This window comes from Herpailurus yagouaroundi, unplaced genomic scaffold, assembly GCF_014898765.1.
Source record: "Herpailurus yagouaroundi ecotype Mexico unplaced genomic scaffold, PumYag 159, whole genome shotgun sequence".
Taxonomy (NCBI): domain Eukaryota; kingdom Metazoa; phylum Chordata; class Mammalia; order Carnivora; family Felidae; genus Herpailurus; species Herpailurus yagouaroundi.
The window spans coordinates 8,530,140-8,550,919 of record NW_024412400.1 but is presented as its reverse complement, the minus strand read 5'-3'; the positions used below and the strand labels follow the sequence as shown (position 1 = coordinate 8,550,919).

At 48.7% G+C, this 20,780-nt stretch overlaps 2 long non-coding RNA genes across 2 annotated transcripts in view; one reads left to right on the top strand and one right to left on the bottom strand.

Annotated features, from left to right (window-relative positions):
- Positions 1-19,561, top strand: part of LOC121033504 (uncharacterized) — a 78,339-nt gene extending 58,778 nt beyond the window's left edge. Inside the window, exons 3-4 of the long non-coding RNA XR_005791947.1 lie at positions 3,756-3,835; positions 19,205-19,561. This is a non-coding gene — a long non-coding RNA (uncharacterized LOC121033504). The remainder of the gene's footprint in view (positions 1-3,755; positions 3,836-19,204) is intronic.
- On the bottom strand, positions 9,089-11,011 carry LOC121033505 (uncharacterized). Its single transcript, XR_005791948.1, has 2 exons — positions 10,616-11,011; positions 9,089-10,321 (listed from the first exon to the last, which is right to left on the bottom strand). It is a non-coding gene; the product is annotated as an uncharacterized LOC121033505 (long non-coding RNA).
- Positions 19,562-20,780: the final 1,219 nt, after the last annotated feature.

Sequence of the window (20,780 nt, the reverse complement as noted above, 5' to 3'; positions counted from 1 at the left end):
GCATTGACTCGTGTTTGAGTCACGGCACTGCCCATCATTAGCTCTATAACCTTGAACATCTTTTTGTTGTTGTTGTTCTGGAAACTGACATAGGCAGTAGGATGCCTTAGTGAGCGAAAAGTCGCCCTTCTGTTCAAGGAACTTATAATCAGGCAGTAAATGGATCATTGGAAGTCATCATGATGAGTTTCATGATAAGAGGAAAAGTCAAATGTTATGAGAACATAGATAAAAGGTATATAACCCAGTCTTAAAGGCAGAGATGGCTTCCCAGAAGTGATATTTAGACTGGTGAGCTTCAGTTAAGGAGCACGGTAGGGCGTGGCAAGGGGAAGTGATGCACATTTACCAAAGTGATGGGAACAGAAGCCACATTGATGGAGCTAAGGAACAAATGGGAGGTGAGGAAGCAGGAAGTGTTCATAGTCAAGCCTTTTTAAATGTTTCTCCTGAGGATTAGCTGGAGAGAACATGGGTTGTGGGAGGATTTTTCCACATGAAAGAAATTTGATTATGTACAAATACTGATGGAAATGGACCAGTGGGATGGAGAAGGGGTAAATGAAGGAGGAGACCCCAGAGACTGGAAGGGAAGAGACCCAGAACCCAGGGGTTGGGACCAGTCGCAGGCAGGAGAGGGGTTCCTTCCTTTTGACTAGAAGGAAAGAGAAGACAGAAGCAGATGCAGGTATGTTTGTAGTGTCAGTAACAGGAAGTCAAAGGAATCCCTCTCAGAGGCACTCCATCTTCTGTAGGGAGAAGCAAGTAAGAATACTTGCCAAGAGGGAAGAGGTCTGAGGAGAGTAGAAAGAGATTGAAACAGAGGCTGTAAAAAAAAAAAAAGAGGAAAGGGCTGTTTCAGGGCACACAGAGGTCTCTCTGGGCCCCTCTGATGATGGAGAACTTGCTGTGGCACCAGTTTGCACGGTAGGGGTGGTTTTCTTTAACAGTGCTCTTCAGCATTAAGTATAGGCTGAGACACGGAGGCTGATATAAAGCTGGGGTTTTTTTCCCCAGGTGTGTGATGAAAAGACAATGACACAGGAGCTGACAATTCTGACAAGAATATGACAGACCATGGTATGAGAGAAATCAGTCATTCTCTTCCCTCCCACATCCCCTCTGGTGGGCACATTGGTTATTATGGGTCCACTTGGGCCCCCAATTCATATAGGCTGAAGCCCTAACCCTCAGTATGACTCAGAATGTGACTGTATTTGGAGACAGGGCCTTTAAAGAGGCAACTAAGTTCAAATGGGGTCGTTAGGGTGGGCCCTAATTTAACATGGCAGATGTCCCGTGAGAAGATTAGGACACAGACAACACAGACAGAGGGTTGACTGTGTTAGGACAAAGCAAGAAGGTGGCCATCTGCAAACCAAGGAAAGAGGCCTCAGAAGAAACTACGACTGCCAACACTTAGATCTCAGATCTCCGGCTTCCAGAACCGCAAGAAAATCGATTTCTGTTGTTTAAGCCACCCGGTCCTAGCAGACTGAAACATGGCAAGTATGTATTGTTTTATGCACTGGCTCATGCGGTCTTACCTCCCCGATTGGGCTGTCGGTGGGAGGCAAGGGTGGGCACCTGACCCCACTGACCCCTGACTACAGGCCAACCATCAAGCCGTGGCGTGCGAGTTGAGTCATCAGAACCTCTATTTTGGGAATTTGAACCAAAACACGTGGATATGTGGATGTCGTTTGTGTTTGAATGCCGGGATCCCAATAGACCTGGGGCTAGAGTGGCCCTTTGGGGGCCATGAACAAGTTAATGAGATGGTAAAAGAAGTTGATCTGCAGACTGAGAAGCAAATCGGTAGGTAGAAAGAAGCACCAGTGAGAAAATAGCACCTAAGGTATGGAGAGAGCTGGAGTGGCCCTGACTCCTGAGATTTCAATCCCCACAGGCCTGGATTAGTTTCCAATCTTTGAACTCAATAAGACCTCCCTATAACTTTATAATAACTTTCTCTGGAGCGAGCACCCCCCCCCCCCTCCTTAGTTGGATGGGGAGGGACCCGAGGGAAAAGATGATTTACAGCAAGAAAGCGGAGAAATCAGGGACCTGAAGTTCCTAACTAGGTTGAGGAACAAGAGGGGTGGGGTGACTGGGTAACACGTTCCTTCTGTCAAACCTGCCAGTTCTGAACATCTGTGCGTGTCAATGGGCCATCGGCCCATTATCAATCCAGTGTGCTGTTCCTCACAAAGGTCTTGGTTACAGGACAAATCTCTTATTTCAAAAGAGGCAAACTGGAGAGATATTTTGGAATAAAGAGTACTCTGGTCTTGAAATCAGGCCAAGTAGACCACTGCCCCTCCTTCCTTTGTGTACACAGCATTCACCTTGTCTGCACTTCCTGGGGCCAATAATCCAGCTTCTAGGGAGTCTCTCTGGGTCCTCGCGGTAACCACAGAGAGACCTCCGTCCTGCGTATGTGTTGCTTACGTGGAAAGGGGTGCAGCGTCAGGAGGGGCATCCCTGCAGTATGGTCCATGTCAAATGCAAGGGTACAGTGGTTGGTTGAACCCTGTAGTCCAGGCCTCGGGGTGGTACGCCATGCCCAGCCCCTTGACCTTGGTGCCTGTGCTGTGTCCTCTCATGACATTAACCCCTTGTGCTTTATGCTTTCTGGCTCATTGAATACAACCTTGCTGTGTCACCGGATCGCAAGCTGCTTGAGGACAGGACACCTCTCACCGTCCTCGTGGCCCCTTTGGTGTGGTCATAGGGCTTCGTTTGGAGCGTGTGCTCCACAAATATTTGTTGGCATAAAGTGGAATGCCCCGTCCCCCACAGCCGGCCAGGGAATGCGGTTGTCTGACTCCTTACTGGGGACACAACAGTTGTCGCGATGTCATTCTCTGCTCTCTGACTTGTTCCCTCGCCTCTGTTCAATGCATTCCTCTGGGATTTGGAAGAGATCGAGGCACCCACAGTTTGTGTGTCTGCTCTGAAACACGAAGGTACTTTGCAGTTATGAGGCAGTAACTTTGCCATTGTTTTTATCGGAAATGGTGACAAGGCAGTGATTGACTCTCAACTGCCGCCCCGGGATTTCATGATCGATGGCGTGGCCGCTTTTCCTGTCACCATCAAACGTCGCTTGGCCTTTTGCTGTGGGAATTATGGGAGTCGGAAGGTGAAGAGGGGCACATCTGAGGCTACCTGGATTTATCAGTCTGGTTTTCCAGCAGGAAAAGGGTCAGGCTTCATGATCAGTGAGAGACTATTTCCCCCACGGCCCCTGCCATGTTCAGGTGGCTTCTCAATGTCGATATGGGATCCAGGCAGGTGCAGCGAGCCACAAACAGGATGTTGGCTGATTGGTAACGTTGAATTTCCACTTGGGAAGAAGATTAGCTATAGAAAATGCAATTACCTTTGGATCCCCCAGTTATGCAAATTTGGACAAAATCCCACGGGACTGGGCTGGTTTGTCTTCCTGTGGAAGAAAGGTTTGTTAGCAAAACAAACAGATGAAACAAAATTGCAGGTAGTGTTCAGACATCTTAGGAAATCATTTCCCAAGCCCTTTAGCAAAGACTATATGTAAATCAATAATCAGCTGGAGTATTTACTTATTAAAGCCGTTGGTTTTCAGCTTTCTTTTTATTTATTTACTTTTTTAGACAGGGAAGTTTTTTTTTAAGTCTTAGACAAAGCAGAAGAAAGGGGAGTTCTCTGAGGCGAAAGTGGGCTGTGGGACCCTGCACGCTCAGATGTCCTTTCCTATCTTATCCCTCTTTCAGGGCCGGCGCTGGCCCCCCAAGCACCTCTGCAGAGACCCGGGATGCCAGGGAGGCCCATTTACAAGCCAGCAATTCAAAAGGTGAGACCTACATTTGGAGCTGTTTGATAAGCAGTTAGAGTTACCGTGCATACTTTCCAGAAACGAGATTGCTTCTGAACAAAGCATTCTCTAACTGTGGCTTTTCTTTCACCAGAGACTTGTTCTCATTCAAACAGGCTTTGCAATTAGCCCGGACAATCCTTTGGAGTTCTTCAAACAAAACAAGGGCGGAGGAAGGGAGGGAGAGAGAATAATTAGCGGGGATGCAGGTGATCCCGGGTCCTTGGAAGAGCAGCAAAGTGAAGGATGGGGTTGCCTGGGTCCGTGTTGGTGACAGGAAAGAAGGCAGCGAGGGAACGGGGCACAGCGTTAAGAGATTTCAAACGGTTGTTCCCAGGAGCCAACGCAAATACTTTTCCAAAGGTAGTGTCCCGCATGCGTGTGGCATATACCTCCTGGAGGCTGTTCCACATTATATGGCCCCAGGGCCAGTGATTGAAGTCCAGTATCGGCCCCCTAAGCCAGAGTGCCAGGCAGCATAGACCAGGGCCCTTGGTCTGGTTGCTGGCTGACAACTCAGAAAGGCCACTGTGAGGGGCAACCTGACCAGCACTCCCAAGCATCTGTCTGTGGCCGAAGTCCCCAGATCCTCCGAAGACTGCTCACCCTCCCCTCCTCACGGCACCACGTGGCTGCCATATTTTCCACGGATATATCCTGGAAGGTGGCTGGGGGGGACTCCCAAGCAGACCGTGCATTGTCAGCGCAGAGCCTGATGCAGGGCTCAAACTCACAAAGAGTGAGATCATGATCTGAGCCAAGGTTGGACACCTAAGTGGCTGAGCCACCCAGGTGCCCCCATATTCTGGAAATTTTTCTTGTCCACCAAAGCGGAGAGAATAGCATACTGAAATCTTATGGATGCATTACCTAGGCATCAACGTTCAGCAACATTTTGCTCATCTTGTTTCATCTACATATCTATATCTGTTTTTTTTTTTTTTTGCTAAAGTGTTTCAAAGTAAATCTCAGCTACACACACACACACACACACACACACACAAATAAGAACTTTTGTTTTTTAACATATCCATAGTGTATTATCACCAGCCTGGATTATCTAATAACCTTTGTTCACATTTTCCAGAATATCTCAAGAAAACTTTTACAACTGGTTGGATAACATCAGGTCCAAACTGGGTCCACACGTTGTTGTTTTCAATACATTTCCTAAGTTTCCATTCATCTGTAACAGCTTCTCCTGTCCCGTGTTTTCAAAGTCATTTCCATGTTGAAGGAATCAAGTCCGTTGTCCTATAGAATTTCCCATCTCCTGGACTTGGCTTCCTTCCTTCTCATAATGTTGTTTAGCGTATTCCTCTATCTCCCGAACTTCCTGTGCATGGTGGTTACCTCCAGATCCTTGATTAAAGCCCGGGTTCATTCTTTCTGGCAAGAATACTTCTTAGGGAATATTGTATGCTTCCAATTGTATCATAGAAAGAGACGCATCATGCTTATGGGAACTTCCTAGCGCACATCCTCATTAAATACATGGTGTCGTTTTTCTTAAACTTAGTATACTTTTCTTGAATCTCAATTGGACAGCATTTGTAACTTCTTACCGTTGACTTCTTACGTTGACTTACCGTAGCCCAGAGTCACGAGGAACCCCGGAACACACGCAGCAGATGAACCCCTTGGAGATCAGCAGGTATATCCACAGTGTATTATCCCTAGAAATAATAACAGGAAACTACTTCTGAAGTTTCACTTGTGGTCCACACTTATCATTATGCCCGGCTGGTGATTTTTAACCTCTCGAACCATGGTGAAGTTCTGCTTGGCATGGAACAGTGCCTGGCATCGAACCAGGTGCTTGTGTTAACACACTCATTCTCGGAGCCCCAGGGGGTCAGGCACGTTCTTAATAACAGAGCAACCACATTCACAGATGTGAGCTATGGGTTTTCAATAAGCAATGTGTAAGTTTGCACGCATCAGTTAACAAAAATTCCCCGTGTCATCTAAACAAGCTTGCATAAATTAGCAACAGCTACGCTCTGCGGTGATATTTTATTATCGTCCTGGAGCTCACAACTAGGGTTTTAGGAACTGGAGCTAAAAAGGTCCTTCATGCTGCAAAGGCTTCTGGTGGTGTCTCCAGAAATTCAGGCAGATACTCGAGGGCTGTGGTATCTCAAAACGTAATGCTTCTGCAACCACAGAGAACAAGGCAAATGTGAGATTAACCCAGGCTCTGCCTGTATTCTTTCTTTCCTGCCTCGGAACCAAGGAGGCAATTTTCATTTGTTAGGGAAAGTTACCCCACCGCTCAAATTAAATGACGCAGTTTTCAGGATCAGGGGCTTCGAATCCGCACATCACCTCAAGGAGCCTACTGTGCTCCTACTCTGTCTTATGGAGACATGATCCATTTACAGGGGAGAGGGGTTCCTCTTCTGCGTGAACTTTTGAGTTTTCCTGAAGATTTCCTTGAGAATCTGGAGCCATTCAAGGGAATGATTCTGTCGGGCACTGGAAGGAAGTGTGTGCCAATCACACCCACGTTAGATTATCCTTGCAGAAGAGACCAGTGGTGTTTATTGGATTCGTAGAGCCGAACCCAATCTGGACCCTGAACTTTGCTTTGGTTGAGCCCATTCTCAGGTCTGCATTGGGAGGTCGACTCCAGAGCAAACTTCTGGAGGAGAGCCGCACTATCGTAACCAGTTGATTAATCCCCACGTGGGTTTTCAGAGCCCTCCTCCAGGTCCGGGGGCAAGTTATCTCTGCGTCTCTGTTTTTCCACTATCACAGGGGAAACGGCAGCCTAGTTCAGAGGAAAAAGATGATTGGAAAAGCAAAGTGAGAGTGTTTACCGACACGTTACAATTCCGTGAGCCTCGGGGCTCCCGTCCACCATGGAGAAAAGTTTTATTTACCTTTCCATGATAGGAAAACATGCACCCCAGTGACTTCGCCAGCTCCCCGCCCCCCCCTTCCAGACTGCATCCAACTGCACTGGCGGGAAGTTGCTGGGGAAGGCGGCAATGCACCCTGAACAAATGTCTTTGTGAGAGAGGCAGGCCGTCCTGGCCAGGGGCTAACGGGCCTGCCCAGTGGAATTTTTTTCCCTGTTTAACCAGACTGAGGCCTTGCTCCTTTCTGACAGGCAGACGGGCCTACTCTTCCAAGTACGCAGGAAAGTTCTGTTTTGACAAGCACACACATTCTTTTTCAGAAAGCCACAGAGGCAAACGCCTTTGTTGCAGACAGACCAACTCCCTTCCAGTCCAGGAGGTGAAACCCTTTCATGAGCCACATAATGGGAGCCACAGTGGCGCTGGCCGGTTCAGTCCCCGAAAAGTACATAACTTCTATCATGTGGCTTCCACATACGGAATGTACTTCCCCTCTCAAATCCAAACGCTGGCAGGGCTGTTTGTCCGGCACTGGGACTGGCACGGAGCAGAGGTTGGCAGGAGTCATGAGGCATTTTTCTGTGGGCTTTGGTTTCCTGGCCAGTTGAACCCAGTCCAAGTATTGTCCCCAAGGTTCTGCCAGATAAAACAAGGAGAGAGCTTTTCTAGATGCCTGGTGACTCAGAGATGGGGGGGAGGGGAAGGCACAAGCTGAATGGGGGGTGGGGCGTCCAAGTTCTAGCAAAGGCCATGGCCTGCAGACCCCTCCCCAAGCCAGGGCTCTGACTCTGCCCTATGGAATGTGCAGTGGCCTCCGGAGACCTTGCCCTTCAGGCAAATGCCTGGCACTCAGGCCTCTCTCACCCTGGCACGGGGCCCCCTTCTTAGCACCCTTTGCGACAGAAAGTCAAATTTCCTGGAACCCGGGGTGAGCATTTTGGGGGGACCAATCCCCTTGGCGATAGTTAGTATTCTGAGTGAGCTGCCCAGACCCAGAAGTGGTCTAGAAAGTTGCTACCTTGAGGTAGTACCAAGAATGCTGGGAGACCCCGTCCACTTCCAAAGTGCCTCCCTGAACTGCCTGCCCTGTGCTTGAACTGCCTACAGCTGGAGCCACTAATTGGCACTCACTAAAGCATCTCGTCCAGGAAGTTCTATTTAAAAAGCACATATTAAACAATAAACTAAAATGCACATATTAAACTAATCGCGCCCTAATTAAAACTGGATAAATACACGGAGGCAAATCATAACATATATACAGGCTTAACTCCCCCTGCAAGTCTAGTGGCTCCTTCCCATCCCTCCTTCCTAAGAAATGGCTGCATCTTTTTCAGAGAGGAGGCTGAGGGTAAGTGTCGGCTGGACCCTTCTTCCCATACTCTCCTGGTTCCATGTTCTCCTCGCTTCCTTCAATAGTCCACGAAGACCTTCCTCCCCTGTTGGTCCGAACAAACCCACATCGGATCGACCATTTTCTAGTGTCTGAGCTGACGTGCTAAGTGCAGAAGCTTTTCAACGTCCCGTATTCGAAGTATGGAGACTTTCTGTCTTGCTTACAATTCAGCGATTCTATTTCTGCTGCCCTGTTATTCTGGTACCTATGTGTGATTGCGTGGAACCGTGAAACGTTAAAAACTCAGGAGGAGCTCGTTTCTCCTGAAATATAAAGACTCTGTGATACTGCTTCTTGCAAAAGTGTCTTTGAAGGCCTCCTACCACGTGCCGGTGCTCAGCCCTGCAGAGGTGGGGCAGGGCGAGAGGGTGGGACCTCCTTGATGATGGGCAGGCTAGGGGACATCCTCCAGGCTGTTGGTTGCCAAAAGGATTCTGACGACTCGAAGCCCTTTCCCCTGTGGTCACTTTAGGTCTCCCGCTATCGAATGCCCCTCTGGTTTGGCAACTGTCCTCTGACCACAAAGTAGGGCTTTGCCAATGCCTGATGTTTATTTCCATTTACTTAAGTCTAGGTCACTTGTACTGTCTTGTTTTCTCCCAGTGCTTTCAAACCCAGCATTTTGGATCAATGCAGGGAGGAAAATCCAGGCTTCAAAGCTACTCCTACCTCCAGATAAGTGTGTAAAAACAAACAAACAAACAAACAAATATGGGGCACCTGGGCGACTCAGTTGGGTGAGCGTCCAACTTCGGCTCAGGTCACAATCTCACAGTTTGTGGGTTTGAGCCCCGCATCGGGCTCTGTGCTGACAGTTCAGAGCTGGCTTCCGATCCTGTCTCCCTCTCTCTGCCCCTCCCCCGCTCAGACTCTGTCTCTCTTGTCTGTCTCGCTCTCTCTCAAAAATAAATCAACATTAAAAAAATTTAAAGTATGCCATTTAAAAAACAAACAAATAAAACAAAAGCACTATATACTGGAAAGCTTTAGGTTTCCCACTAATTTCCACTTTCATTTTTTTTTAATGAAGAAAGGATAGAGAAGGGACAACCACGAAGGGCCACAGAGGAAACGGACAAGAAGGAGAGCAGTAGCAGGGCAAGCCAGAGCCGCTGGAGTTCATGGGCTGGCAGGAGCGGAGTTGGGTGTCCTCGGCGTCGACCAGAGCATAGCCAAGCCTTCTGAGCCTTGGTGGACCCTACTGGCAGCTCCAGGCCAGTGTGACCCCGAAGCCGGGCCAAAGACACCCTCGGGGAGTAACCAAGTTCAGGGTGGAGCTTCTTAGCATGGTCACAAGGAGGAGGAGCAGAGGCCAAAATGGCAGCTAAGGACAAGGGCTAGCAGCCTAGAAGCTGGCGTAGAAATAAGACAAGAAGAATCCCAGCAATGGACATTCTGGGCAGTTTCTGGGAAGCTTCTCTCTATCAGCTGTTAGCTAGAGTCTGGATGGCGAGATGTTGGGCCAGACAGTTGGGTTAGAGGAGGGGAAAAGCCAACCATAATGTCTTAGAGCTGTATACACAGAGGGTTTCGGGTAACGCTTTATGAGTGAATTAGCCTTTGAAGACTAATATTTTTAGCTCTTTGCAGCTTTAGAGGACATGTGTCACTGTCTCCTGCAGCCCTAACGTGACTACCTGACCCAGACCTATCCCTGAGCCACATAAAGACAGTGGCTGTAAATGTGACAGGAAATTGCCCACTGGCCCACATACTACATCTGGGGCGCCCAAGGTGGGGGCCGAAGGATGATTCCGTTAACCGGGCTCTGTCTTGCTCTTCCTCTGCCTTGTTTCCAGATCTCACTTATTTATTCAGTAAATGATTACTAAACCATTACCGTATGCCTTGCACCGTGCTAGGCATGGGGCATACGGTGGTGAACAAGACAGAATTGATCTCCATCCTCATAGACCTTAGAGTCTGGTGGAGATTTCAGACAGGAAGGAGGCAAAGAAGAATAATATATATACAAGATACATACATGCGTTCATGAAAAACTATGACAGCACTGCTCTGTTTTTCCTTTACAATCACTTGGTTACATTCATCTGAGGCTGTGTATGGTTGAATCCATAGATTCGAATTCAAAGATCTGGAGACACCCTCACTATCAGGAACTGATCACAAGGTGACACATGCCCAGACTGGTTCCACTCCGATCTTGCCTTCATCTCCCTGTACAGCATTATTCAGGTGGCCTTTCTATAAACAAACAAACAAACAAACAAACAAACAAATAAAAGGGCATTTCAGGAATGTGTGCCCAGATCCTATAGTTTCCCACCTCTCCAAGCTGAACTCATTCCTTGGTTCAAATGGCTTTTTCCTATGGTTCCTAATTCCTTACTTTTGTATCACTTATCTGTGGTCACAATAATGCTGCATAACAGACGGTCTCAAAGTCCAAAATAATAAACATCTACTTAGTTTATGGGTCTGTGTGCTGGCGGTTTAGGCTGAGCTGGCCAAGCAGTTCTGGTCTCAGAACTCACTCACGTATCTGGTAATTGTCTGACTATTGGCCATCTTGGCTGGGATGGCTGATGATTCAACTCTGCTCCCACGTTTGTGTCCTACCCTCCAGCAGACTAGCTGGGGCACGTTGTCTTGGTGGCGACAGAAGACAAGAACAGAAATGCACATGGAAACATGTAAGTGCTCTTTCAAGCATCTGCTTGTGTCTTGCCCACTAATATCCCATTGGATAAAGCAAGTCACATGGCTGGATGCACAGACAGTAGGAGGTCTTCAGAGGTCATGGCTACAAGAAGGGGTGGGGAACTAGGATCGTGGATGTGATCACTTTACCATACCTACCATCTCCTTTTTTTGCTTTTTGGATGAATGAAGAGAGCTCATCTGATTAGGACGTTTGCTTGATTTAATACTGGGACATCACTGGCAATTTTTGTGTTCATATTTTTAAAATTTACCAACAGTAAAATTTACCTTTTTGGGTGTATATAATTCTATGATTTTTTTTAACACCGGCAAGGACTCGTATAATGACAAATAAGACACAGAGCAGTTCCTCCCAGAATTCCTCAGGTCACTGATATTTTGAGACCTCACGTCTGGATGCAGCTTCCCCAAAAAACTGGTATGTTTGAGTGAAAAAAAAGTTAAAGCTTTAGCAACACCTCTGGGCTATTTTGTAGCCCAAACTTGAGGTGTCACTAAGATAAACGAGTCAAAAGAGTTAGACATCAGATGGAATGCCTTGTGAAGACTTTGGTATTAAGAAATTCTAAAAGTTTCAAGCCGGAGGGATCTGAACTTGAAGAGATCACTACATTAAACAATAACCTAAATCCCGGAGAGGTTTGAGTGCATTTTCAAAATGAGGGAGGGATGGAGAGAGAAAGAAGAAGAGAGGGAGAGAGAGAGAGAGAGAGAGAAAGAGAGAGAGAGAGAGAGAGAGAGAGAGAGAGAACAAGAACCTATGCCTCTCGCTCAGTCCGGTGTTGCTCAAAGCTTCTCCCATTTGCCCTTCATCTCTGCTACAATGTTCGTCTCTGCCCTTTGACTTTATTTTCCTACTATCTGGCCCAGTGAGAATAGACTGGCCTATCAGTTCTCTGTTGTCTTAATTCCTCTTGTGGAAGCTGAAGGCATTGTTTTCTTCCAAGAAAGCCCATTTGGTGCTAACTGATTTGAGGTGCCTCCCCTAGGTTTGCAGAGGGAGCAAGGTTTTAGTTCCTGGAAAATGTAAGACACAATTTGATCTTTGCTACCCTCTTGGACTCCTGCCAAGTTCCCTTTCCCTGTCTCAGAGCTCTCCCAGCTGCCAGGGAATTTGATCTGGATTTGTCTTATCAGTCCTAGGGCAACAAGCAGGTGATGAACGAGAGGGACTGGGGAGGCAGCTGTCTCTTCTTCGAGGCCACTGGCATTTTTGAAAGGGACTATGTGTGTGGCAGTTGCTGGAAATGGAGGTAAACCTCACTCCCATGCTCCTTGGTCCAAGGTCTATAGTATTCGTCTGTCTCTTCTCCCTCCAACTAACTTAGAGGTGGCCCTTTCTTCTTGACGGTTCTTGGCCTTCATGGGGCTTTGCAGTGGCCTGGTCCAGAACAGAATTTCCTGGGTATGATTTGGATCGATCTTTAAAACATCGCTCACACTTACAAATCATGCCCAGCGCCTCGAACTGAGTGTGCAAATGTGCAACAGGTGGATGTGAGATTAAAGATGTGAGATTAAAGAATCAAGGAGAAGCTGTTGAGTCATGGCATCTGATCCACTTAGACCTGCTACGCTCTCTTCAAGAACCTGCGATGTCCTTTGAGAGGGTCTGCTTGTGAGTTGCACGTCTTCTGCTCGGCTGCAGGGAGGAAAGCCCTCCATTTCTGCCGGAGTAAAAACGTGAGCAGGGAAGATGGAACCTAGACTCATGGACATCCGGACCCAGCTGGACAAAACCCCGTATGATGAAGCCACTGGGCCGATTCTGTAGGACGCTGTTTGCCTCCATGTCCCGAATAGAAGCGTACCCAGCCTGCCCAGCTGACACCTCAGCATTCCTGTGCCTCGGGGGTCTGATGCCACAAAACAAGTCAACCGTCATTTAGGGGAGTCATTTCAAGGTTTCCCATGTCTGCTCTCTGGCTCGCTTTCCCTCTGCTCCTGTCACCAGGATGTCAGCACCCAAATTAGCGCGAGGCCCCAACCCAAGCAAGCATCAACTGGATTGTCAGCCCCGTGAGTGACCCACCCTGGGGACCTGCTGTTCTAGCCTTGCCTCAGCTGTCACCTTCCTGTGGCCTTTCGCTTTCCCTCGGCATGAAGAACTGCCAAAAACAGCAGTCGGCTTCTCCCTGAGGAAGAAGAAGCTACGTGCAAGGTCAGGTAAACACGGGGCCTAAGAAAGTCTCCCCTCCCCCACCCCACGTATACCGTGTCTTATCCTCACTCCAAGCTAAGGACCTCTATCTAAATCCAGCCACAGCACCGATCCCGAATGGCAGGAAAGTGTTCAACCCAGAAGCCACATCCTCTGCAGTGCCACAGCCAACACCAGTGAGGGACGCGAAGTTAAATCGAAATGGAATTTGAATGACAAAGTGACATGATGTCCATCTCCCTAATGATGGGACGAGTTGGCCTTCCGTCACTGGCAAGGCAAAACTGCCAGGCCCAGATCTGTATTTAAAAGCTATTTTGCATGGCTTTAAGTCACCAGCTCAGCTCAATATCTAAAACAAAGAGAATGCATTATGGAACAGGACGAAGGGAGCTTGTTAATTTTCCCACTGATGCACTGTGAAATGAAAGCTTTATTCTAAGAATGGTATATCCTCAGGGCTCTCTCTGGAGAGACGCTGACAAATCCAAGTGTCCTTACTGTTTCCTTTACCCCCTGCTTCACGGCTTTTTTATACACATTTACCAAATATGTATATTTCATGGTATGTCAGTATCTGTAGGACTCAGTGAGTTCAAGTCTGTGATTCTTTTTAGGGCTTCTTTGACAATAGAGTGCTCAGGTGATGTTATTGATGAACATACACACACACACACACACACACACACACACACGTTTGATTGTGTACAGCCCGTCTGTGCGTATTATAGAAATGTCCATGCAGCCTGCGAGCTATTGTCCATGCTAGTGAGCTGTATAGCCCATCTCCAATTGGAACCCAATGAAATAATCATGATAATTTTGCCTTCGTGTATCACCTTTCATCAGGAAGGATGAAAGGGCTTCACAAACTCTGGGCTCCTCTTTGATCCAGGCTACTATCTGGTGTACCAATCTCCACTGTGCATTCTGCCCTCGCCCCGCAGATGGGCCTCCCATTGACAGTAATTGAACTTCCATATGCGGAGCTCCAGCCCGGCCTGAGAGCCTCCCGTCAGCTGCCAGGAGGGGGAGGGCTGCTTCCAGAAGGGCTGTGCTTGCTGGTCCACATTCGCGACAGGGCAGGAACTATAAACACGGGGAAAGGGGAAAGGAATTCTTAGGCCGCAATTTTAGTTTTGAGAGAGAGGTGTTTCATGGCAGGAGGAAGAACCTTCTAGGCAGTGATAAAACAAATATTCAGAAAGTAGGTGTTGCCTAAGGCTCTGTTCTTAGTTTCTCATCCACACCCAGGACTTTAGCTATTAGCTCTATGGGAAGGACTCCAACATATATATCCCAGGCTCAGACTCTCCCTTGGGTCTGGCCAGGCATCTCCAGCTGTCTCCCGGGCATTTCCATCCACATGCTTTACTAGAACATCAAACTCGACTTCTACCGAAGACCCATGACTCTTCCCCCTTCACTCTCACAGAGCTCCCTTCCCTGACTTTCCCATGTGTGGTCGCTGGAGTTACAGCCACGAGTGACTTGGTCAAGATCTGTGTTCTCGTGGAGCTGGCATTTGCAAAGGAGGGGGGGAGAATGTAAAAAGCAGGTGATAAAAGAAGAGAGACACCAGGCGACGGGGGGTCAGGGTGTAGTGGGTTAGAGGTGTAGACCTCACTGGACGGAGTGACCAACACTGGCTTCTTCTCTAAGCAGAGGATGCGGGAGAAAGCGCCCCGGGTGGGGGCCAGAGGAGGCGGGAGAGCCCGAGGCAGCGGTGAGATCTGCCTGCCTGTGGAACCGAGGAGATGCCACGGTGCCAGAACACGAAAGAGGGCCAACAGGAGGCGGGGAGCCCAGAGAGGTGCGCAGGGACCGGGTGAGGCGAGGTTCGCACATAGGGCGCAGAGTCCGGATTCTCATCCGGTGTCACTCAAAGCCAGGCGACGGTTTTTAGCAGGGGCTGTGGGAGCTGATGCCCGTTACTGGCAACTCTCCGCTATGGCGATGAGTCACTCTGCTCTCTCTGTGAACCCCTCTCGCTTTCCACGCAGGCAGCGTCTAGCACAGAGCGAGGGCAAGGTTTTGGTCCTCCTCCAACTCCCTGCATCTCCCCTCCAGGGTCCTGGACAGAGTCTTCTGTGTTCAAGAGCGCTGGCAGCCAAAGGGAAAACAAAGCATCCCTTTTGTGATCACTGGGAAAGCACCAGATACCCCTAAGGCCGTGAACATAGCTTAGGCTTGCCGACCAAAGCCTAGCTTCCTCATATCCTGAGAACTTAAATCTGGGAGCCCACCTGCTCAGGCGTGCCTGCTGGGGGAGGGGCTGAGAGTTGGGTGGTCAAATGGGGACTGGTGGGTGCCCCGATCCTTCAGCTGCTGTGAGTGTCGGCTGTGAAGGGGTCACAGCTGCTTCTCCAGAGAATCGCCCTGGGGAGGCTCATACCTCCTTCCCCCCGCCCCGCACCCCATCCAGGGGCAGCAGGCAGCCCATGACTGACTGGAATGGGGGCACGAAAGGCCAGCCCGGCCCAGGGGGTCAGTCCGAGCCCCAGCAGTCTCCAGCTGAGACCCCATCCCTGCTCTGTCTCTTGCTCCCTCTGGGCTCCCCTCCCTCCCTCCCTTCCCCTGGGAGCATTCTGTCAGTAAGCCACACGCAGTTGGCCACCTTCTCAGGCTCTGCCTGTGGGGCAGGGAATGTAAGACAAAGCGAGATGTAGCCAGACCTTACAAGGAGGCCGGACTCAAGCCCGCCGTGAAAGCTTTCACCCACCTTTCTCTTCTCAGTCCATTCAGGTATTCGACAAATATGTCGAAGCACGCTTCATTCACTGAGGCACACGAGGAGCCGGATGGGTACGGCCCATGCCCTCGGAGCTTGTTTACCAGGGGGAAAGGCACATATTAGACTGCTACACGCATCCGTTTGGGCGCGTGGTGGCTGGGTGGCCTTCCACACTGTAGTGGGATTGTTTGCCTCCAAAGCCGTATTTCCCAGACGGTGCAGGAGTGCAAGTGAGTCTAGGAAGAAGCATGGCCACCAGAACCTTCTGCTTGGGAGCTGCCGGGATGCAGTTAGAAATAGGGGCCCAGATGGCATTACCAGTCTCACCATCTCCCTTGAGCTGGCTGCCGCCGGTGAACCCATGTAGTTAAAGGGGCAAGAACCCTGCAGGAGACCCCTTGGTGTGGCTCACAGCTCCTTCTCCTAATTATTTTCCTTTTTTTTTTTTGGAGGGAGGGAGTGGGGGAGGGGCAGAGGGAGAAAGAGAGAGAGAGAGAGAGAAAGAGAGAGAGAGAGAATCTGAAGCAGGCTCCCTGCCCAGTGCAGAGCCCTATGCAGGGCTCATTCTCATGACTGTGATATCACGACCCGAGCTGAAATCAAGAGTCCAACATTGAACCAACCGAGCCACCCGGGTCCCCTTTATATATATTTTTTTAACTTGGTTATTTCAGCCTCTCGGGAGAGGCTCAGCTTGTGGGGGAATATGGCTGCCTCCTAGAAGAGTCTGGCCATGACTTCAACATCAGTCCCACAGAATCCAACACGGCTCAAGACCCCCCATGCTATCGTGGGCTGAGAGCCACCCCGCAGCTCTTGTGACCGAAGGTGAACATCCCAGTCATCGCTGGGCTTACACAGAGGCTGGGTCCTGTCAGAGAATTCTTTTCACCCGGAGTGCCCAGCCACATTGCTGGGAGGAGGCTTTCCTGGGTCTATGGGCTCTCCTAGAGCTCCAGCTAACACCAATCATCCTCTGTGCCTCAGTTTCCCACCTGGAGAAGGAAGAGGAGGATGGCAGACTGAGGCTTGTTCAAGTCAGTCTGAGGGTGCAGCCTAAGGAAGGTCTCCCTGAATGGTGGCCGGACTCCAGAACCCTCTATTAGTGCTTACTAATGGAGGGCATAAATTCGGGTCAGGGCCAGGATTATGTGTGTTCACCTCATGCAGTTACACAGGGCTTCCCACTGGGAAGGTCCTCAGGCTTGGTTTAATGCCCTACTCTTGCTGGCTCAAATTTCTTAATAATTCGTAAACGATGAACCCTGCCTTTTCATCTTGTCTTTGGCCCCACACCTTATGCAGCCAGTCCTGATTGGGGCCCCACAGCAAGAGTTGTTTGGGGTTGCCTGCCAAGAGGCAGGGGGAAAGGTGAAACTTCCCCGGGACATCTTTCACCAACCTCACAGGCTCTGCAGCAGAGTTCTCCAGTTAGGCAGTGTCTCGGGGAGAGCGTATTCCCAGTATAAAGCCATCGGACTGTACAGAGGCCAACATGGCGGACAATTCCTGATGCCCCAGGGTGGTCAGCAGGGAGAATAGAAGGGAAGAGGGGCAGGAAAAAATCCTGCTTGGCTGAGAGCAGACCCCGATCTGTCCTCTCTTATTCCGGCAGATGTTTGGAGCTGCTTTTCTCGGGGAGCTTGTGTGGGCTCCTTGGATGTTCCCTGCTGGCTCTTCACTGGGCCTTCCCTCCATCCAGACAGAGGTCTCTCTGTCCCAGGAGTTGGTCAGGCTCTTTCCACGGCCCCTAGAGGTCCAGCCTTCCCGTCAGCTCCTGGGGCCTTTGTAGAGATGAATGCAGGCAAACCCCACCCTGCTCCCCTCTGCATCCAGCTCGATCCCCTCAACCTTGCAGCCACGGACCGCTTTGTCTCTAGCAGCCATGAAGGAAGATACTGATCTCTCCTTCCACACTTCTCATACAGCTTTACCCATGTCACAGCTTTCTGAGGCGTCCCATGGCCACGTCTCCCTAAATCTGAGGCCAAAGTAGCACTCTACCATTTCCCCTAGATGGGATGAGGAACCCCTTGGCAGAGCAAGTATTTTCTCAATAAATAAATACATAAATAACACACACCCCTGCAAAATTCTCTCACCCTCTCCTCTCTCGCTACTGTTTTTGCGTATTTTGAGTGCAGAGTATAGTTGAGTGGCTGAGAGAAGATTCAGGAGCCCTAAAACTGGTTCTTGACAATTTTCTTTGTAAATTTTACATGAGGGAGCTGGCTTTGGAATTTCACACCATTGTGTCTCATCCTCTCTGTGGAAACTTCAAGATTAACACCTTGTTACAGGTACAAAGCCCCGGATTAAGTGCCGCAAATTGAATAACGTATCGTGTGGCCGGTCCTGTCAAGTTTATGAAGCATCTCACGTAACTGGCCTCATCTGGTCCTCCCAACAGCCCTGTGGTAGACATTATCAGGTTCTTACTTTACGGGTAAATCTTTGGAGATTCAGTTGGCTGTGTGCTTGCCCTTGCAACTCAGCTCATAATTGGGAGGGCCACAGCGGAGGCCCCCTCCCCGGTCTCCTCACTCCCAACCGCTTGCTCTGCCCTAGTGTCTCTGCCCGGGAAACAGACATGGCTGCTGGTAAATGAGACACAGAGCAGCCTCCAGGGAGCTGTCTACAAGGAATGAATGAAAATCCATTGCAAGCTGTAAAACGAAGGATCAACAGAACGGGTTACTACTTCTGTGATTATTACCTTTAGCTCCTGGGTCATCTGGGTTGACTGTGTAAGATGCCCAAGTTCACCTATTATGGTCATCCCACTCCTGGATTTTGGATAACCCTGAACACCGTCTATCCCTGTCTTTGCCTTGTGTTCCCTCATTGCTTTGAGTATCGTTGCAGGTCAGTTATACCCTCCCTGGCCCCGAGTGAAGTTTACTTTTCCCGCCTCCCTGTACTTCAGGCCTCTGCTCATTCTCTCTCCAAACCACCTTGCCCTTCACAAAGGTGAGAAGGTGAGTCCACACGGAGAAGCGCCCTGGCCTTGAGTGAGAGCAGCTTTGTAGTTGTGAGGACATTGTGAATGATCTAGAAAAGTTACTTACCAAAAGGCAGGGAAACACTCAAGTGAAGGGAACATCGGCTAAGAACAATAGTATGTAATGTATTTTGTACATGCTAAGCACTGTTGTCCATGATTTTTTCTACCAACACTAAGTTCATGGGTTTGTGAACCCAGGAATAATTATCCCCATTCAACAAATCCCAGCTGTTAAGGTTAAGTACCTAGCCTGAGGTCACACGTAAGCGGTAGACCTAAGATTTCAGCCCAGATCTTTCTGAATTTGAAGATCATGCTGTTAATCATTACGTTGTGTGTGAGCTGACCCCTTGAGGACGGTGGAGAAGAGTACTGCAGATATATTCATGTGGGTAAAACCATAAGAGCTATTTTAAAGAAAGAATAAAGCACGTTTGCTCCCAAGTTCCACCCATAAATATGCCATGAAAACTTGCATGATTCCTCTCGATTCTTTTCTTCCAGAGTACCCCAAGCACTCTGCCGTGGATCATAATGTACATAACGGCTCTTCACGTGGACGTGTTGCCAGCTAAACCTTCTTATAAGAATTCGGGATGCGTTACAGAAACATGGCTCTCCAAAACTACGCGTTCCTTTAAAATTTCATTCTGAGGAGTAGTCATGAGGCCTGCTCTCCCCACGGCCAAGTCCACCACATTAAAGCAAATGAAAACCTAACTCAGATGATTCACATAAATTAGTCTTTCCATAACCTTTTATATTATCAAAGTGCTTTGCCCCTCTGGTGTTGGTCTGTGCAAACCAAGTGATTCAGCCAGCCAAAACATCAAGGAGAAAGATCCCACCAGGCTTTGATTGAATTACATAGTCCATTTTGTTGTTGTTGTTGGCCATTGCTGAAGTTTTCGTATGAAATTAAAACAAAAGAGCCTACCCCTCCCAGCTAACATCTCTGTAAGAAAATAATTGGCCGGCCTTTGTTCTCCTCCCCTCTGTAGAGTGAAGGACCAAGCCCTCCCATTGGGTTGCAAGGTGGCACATCTGAGAGCTTTGTGCCAAGATACAAGGTAACCCGAAGAGTAGGTCTTCAGCTTGGGTTCTCCCAGCAGCAGACCCTGAGGCAAGAATTTGAGTGTAAGGGACCCTGGGTGGCTCAGTCAGTGAAACATCTGACTTCAGCTCAGGTCACCATCGCCTGGTGCGTGTTTTCAAGATATACATCAGGCTCTCTGCTGTCAGCGAAGAGCTTGCTTCAGATCCCTTCTCTCTCGCTCTCTCACTGCCCCTCTCCCCTTTCTCAAAGATACACATTGAAAAAAAAAAAAAAAGAATTTGAGTGTAAATGGTTTATTCAAGAGGAAACATGGGTGGGAGAGTGAAGAATTGAAAGGGAAGGAAAGACAGCCAATAAAAGGTCCATTGTCAAAAAAGTTACACTTTGGGAGGCTAGGGGTTAATCCTGCTTGTGTCCTCTGGGAGTCAATGAAGAACGTGGGCCTCTGAGTTTTCGGCCTGGGAAGTGAGGAACTAAGGGTATTTACACACCATCTCCCATTACATACTGTTTTAGAGCTGCTAGATCAGGAAATCCCTAACAATTCCAGCTTCAGGCAAAGTGCCCCAGGTGCCAGCCCTGAACAGATGGGCCAACAGGCATGGAAATGGTAAAGGCCAAAGGAAGAGGGGGAGAAGAACAGAGGCCGAGCTGACTCCTTCGTCAGGCACAACATCTGGGGCCCATGAAAACATTCTCATTCTAGTTTCTTTTCAGATCAGAAGGAAGAATGGACATAATCATAATGAATATGTAAAAATAAATCCAGCCTGGGTGGTATTTGTCTTTATACCAGCACAGTCATAAAATAGAATTAAAAAAAAAAAAAACAAAACCTTTCTTTTAATGAACAAAGGGACTCATAAAAACCCATAGAAGTTACACTGAATCCCTGAGGAGGAGTTCAGTTATTTATTTATTTATTTATTTATTTATTTATTTTTGATTCTTGGCCTATTCTCCCACTTCAGATGGCTCACACTAGTCCAAAGTACCCCACCCCTTCTGTTTTCGTTTTTTTCC